Raw genomic sequence first — 4,876 nt, forward strand, 5'->3', positions numbered from 1 at the left:
TATTTATTACTATACATCTTTTTTGCATAATTAGCTATGTAAAAGATGTGGTTACCATATGTATCATACTATCTTTTTTTTTTTGGAAAGTATTGGTGGCGCAGCTTGTTGCTAGGTTGGCATTACGTTTCTAATAGTCCCGTTAGTCATTTGATTATATCTCGGGGCACCTGTAATGGAAGAATTACTTAATTGTTATTCTACAAAATCACACCGATAATGGATTCTTTTAAAGTCATATGATGTGTGTTCATCCATGAATTGTGTTCGTCCATGAATTGTATTAGAATACAGTTGCCCAGTTCCTTAAGCCAAAAGCCCCCGACCAATTAAGGACAGTGGACAGAAGGAAGGGACTACTGTTTTTGCAGTTTTGGTGACAATGCTTCGCATCATGTGATATAGGTTGATTATGAATTTTATTTACAGCTCTTAACAGAAAAATGTCTTTGAGTTCTATGATTATATAAATTGTGAGTACATGACCAATTAAGCACGCCAGATTAAGGTGTTGCACACTACAACAAAAATGGTTAAAAGCTACCGTCAAAATATGGTTGCTTTTAGATAAAAGCAACCGAACCGGGTTAAAAGCTACCGTCAAAATATGAATTTCGACCGATTGCACGAGGTTGAAACTTCACACCTGCTTAAGATACTTCATATTTCTCTCAAAATATCCCTCAATCTATCTCTCAATTTCATGATAATGCTTTGCTTATTATATCCCTCCAATTCTATACCTCTCATATGACCAAAACTACTGCTCCTTATTCTTTGCCAATACTTCCTCCTTCATAAAAAAATTTGATGTCCTTTTGAGACGGGCCAAGACTTGTACTTTGAAATTAATTGGTCAGGTTCATGGAATGCTTTTAATAACTGATTTACATACTGAGGGGCCGTTTGGGCAAACTTAAAAGAAGTGACTTCTTGCTTAAACTAAAGAAGTGGAGCAGAAGTGAGAAGTAAATAAGTTAATAAAGTGTTTGGAAAAGAAGCAGAAGCTGTGAGAGAGAAGCTAGGATTCTCACAGCTTCTTAAAAGTGCTTCTACTTCTTTACACAAACAGGTTAAGAAAAACAGGAGCCAGAAGTAGAAGCAACATCCTGTTAACAAACAGGCCCTGAGTATGCTTCCACATAGCTGTATATTTGGACTCGGTATTTCAAGAAACAAAGAGTCCTTGTTTCCACTTGTTTTAAGAAGCATTTGGATAACCGAGAAATAACTAATAAAAATAAACTTGAAATATTTTTATTGTTGGCACAACAAACAATTGGAAGATCGATATGATATTTTTACAATACCAAAATACTGAAAAAAAATTAAATTAGATTACTTTGGGGCGTGATACAATCACCTTTTTTAAGAATTTATTTCATCTCAATTGTTTATAACTACAATTTTCTAAGGAGTTGCTAGCGTACATTATTTCTCGAGGATACAACAATGCATGAAGGATGACAAATAGCAATATTTTAGTGCCACCTCTATTTTTTGAGAGGTGACACTAAAATGTTTTGGGTGTTTTTTTAATCACTAAGAGAAATTCAGGCTTTTAAATATATTTGTTTGGTGTTTGCGTGAAGTGCTTGATTTCCAATATAAATTCACTCAACTTGTAACTGTTTGCTTTCAAATCTTGCCCCCCTTAACTATATCAAATCCTGCAAAGTATCCGGTTAGGAATAGTTTAGGTTTACTATGACTGTGCAGTTATATCGTAAAATCGTACTAGGTTTTTTCATGGTAATAAACCGAGGTTAATGTCCTTTGATTTTCATTCTGAGCTGTTTGGGAAATTTAACCACCCGGATGATCTTTCCCAGATTTTGGGAAGAAATCCCATAAATAAGCTTATGCGGTTTGAGGATTCACTTGCTCTTTGTGTTCTAGACGAACAACTAAATAAGGGGGGCTCTGGTCTTTCTTATTGTATATGGTTGATGAGACAAGAAAATGGTGTAATCACCTGGACTCTGCGTTTCAAATATGTACTTGAAGGGTGTGGGTATCCTTTAAACATTACTAAGAACGGAACACTAGCTAGTAATAGAGTTATTTTGCTCAATGAACCACGGTTTAGCAAGCATAGTCTTTTGTAACGAGAGCATGATTCATAAAGACCAATATGGATTGGTAAGGTACAGAGATTTCAACATCGGTTTTTAATCTTTCTACTATCGACACTTACTTTCCAGAGAGTTTAATCATGCATATGTACGAGGGAGGGAAAATCGCTGCTGAAATATGCGAAGTAACTAAGCAACGAGAGTCCATCTGCTGATAATTGAAATCTTTGCAAGTTATAGTACTCTTATTATCTTATATAACGATTATATATGTGGACTGATAGTTTATGTTTTTTGATCTCGTAAAAACTACTCCCTCCGTCTCTTAGTACTTTTCCTGTTTGTCTTTGACACGTTTGCCAATACACACTTTTGATCGTTAATATTTTTAGTTTCGTATTAATATTAAATATAAAAATTTCACTGTATTAAAGTACTCGTGAATACGAATCCAACAAGATCACTCACGATTATATTTAGTCTTACAGATTTAACGTAAATTAGTAATTTGTCTCATGTTATGAACAGTCCCGACATTGCAAATAAGAAAAGAAAAAAGACACAGAGGGAGTACCATTTTTGTGTTTGTTGCTTTGTAATAGATTATATGTGGACTGATAGTTTATGTATTATTAATTATTGATGATGTGGCTTTGCATACCCTAAATCTTATAACTCTAGTGGAGGTGCTAGCTAGCATTTAATACCCACAAAAATCTCAATTAAAACTTTGAATTTCTTCTGGTGCAATTGTTCTGATAGGAACTTGTCTTAAATCTACTCTCCTTTTCTAAATCTTTTCCCATAATTTATTTATTACTATACATGTTTTCTGTATAATTAGCTAGGTAAAAATGTGGTTACCGTATGTATCAGACTATCTTCTTCTTCTTTTTGGGAAAAGAATTGGTGGCGCAGCTTTTTCATAGCTTGGCATTATTCTCAGCTATAATCATCCGGGCGAATCTATAATGGATAATTTACTTTTATTCTACAAAATCACACCGATAATGGATATTTTTTTTAGTCACAAGATTTGTGTTCGTCCATGAATTGTACTCCCTCCGTTTCAAATTACATGTCCACTTTCAAAAAATCACATAGTTTAAGAAAAGTGGTTGTTCGCAAATTAATTATGTTAAATGACCATAACATGTGAGTGAGATTGATTTTGGAAATATAAATATGAGATATGTGGAGTAGAAATGATTTTGGAAATATGATTTTGCATTGAAAGTTGAAGTAGACAAGTAATTTGAAACATAATTTTTTTTTCAAAGTGAACATGTAAATTGAAACGGAGGGAGTATTAGAATACAATTGTTGAGTTCATTAACGCAATAGCCCTGGACCATTAATTTAGGACAGTGGACAGAAGGAAGGGAGTAGTGTCTTTGCAGTTTTGCTGACAGTGTTTCGTATCATGTGATATAGGTTGATTATGAATTTTATTTATAGCTCTTCACAGCTAAATGACTTCCAGTTCTATGATTATATAAATACTGACTACATGACCAAGCACGCGCCAGATTAAGGTGTTGCAGCAGTGATACTAATACTACTATTTTGACCAATTACAAGAGGTTGAAACTGCGTACCAGCTTAAGATACTTCAAATTTCTTCTCAAATCCCTCATTCTGTCTCTCATTTTCATGATAATGCTTTGCTTATTATCCGCCCTTCTACCTCTCATATCACCAAAACTACTGCTCCTTATTCTTTGCGGATAATTCCTCCCTTATCAAAAAATTTGAAATTCCTTTTGAGACCCAGACTTGTACTTTGAAATTAATTGGTTTCAAATTATTAAATTAGCGGACTCTGAAATGAATTATTAAATACTTCTCGGATGAGCCAGAGCCCGCTCATCCGAGAAGTATTTAATAATTAATTTCAGAGTCCGCTAATTTAATAATTTGAAAGATAAAATCAATCACATCGGTACTGGTAAGTTTAAGTTATACCCCCATCCATTTCTAATAGCTAATCAGGTCTTACACTCAGTTTCAAGCATATATGGTTTCCCTACATAACCGACAATTTTAACCGTTTAGTTTTGTTGCAGTGAGAGCAACCGATTTTTGTTAGTTACTTTCAGCGATTTATACTTTGAAAGAGAAGTATGCATAACTTTTATGAGTTGACTGATCATCATCAAGTGGAGAGTAATTGATCCTATTATCCACAAAACACACAAAAAACAAATGAATTTATATATACAGGCTGGCTTTAAATGGTAAACGTTGACAAATTAAGTTTAGTTAGTAGGTGAATATATGGACAAACATATATACTATAATTAAGTTCATTGTATATATGCTCTAGTTGATTATAAACCAGATAATCCACAACATGAATGGTAATATTGCTAGGATGTTCCACCAGGAAGACTGTGCAATGGCTAACCTCCAGCAGTTTGTAGTAGCTCAATACCATGCAGCACCGAGGCAAGCTCAAAATAGGGCACATCAATTCTTCAATGTAATGGATAGCTGATAGAGTATATATTTGCATATATTCTAGATGATTTTATTCTCATATTTATTATATTTTGCATTGAATTGGATATTTATTTAATAGATTTTAATGTTTTATTGTAGGAAGCAAGAAGTTCCTAAACTTGTAAGGAATTGGAATAAATAGCTTAATTTGGAGATTAATTTGAAGGAAATTCGGATTTGTTGGGTTGCTTGCACATGACTCACTGTTTGGGCCATATCTTGAGTTCTAGAAGTCAGAATTGGGTGATCTTATAGCCCAGGCGAAGCTTAGAGAATTTTCTTTTATTCAGAGATGGTCC

This window comes from Daucus carota, chromosome 9 (genome assembly GCF_001625215.2).
Source record: "Daucus carota subsp. sativus chromosome 9, DH1 v3.0, whole genome shotgun sequence".
Lineage (NCBI taxonomy): Eukaryota > Viridiplantae > Streptophyta > Magnoliopsida > Apiales > Apiaceae > Daucus > Daucus carota.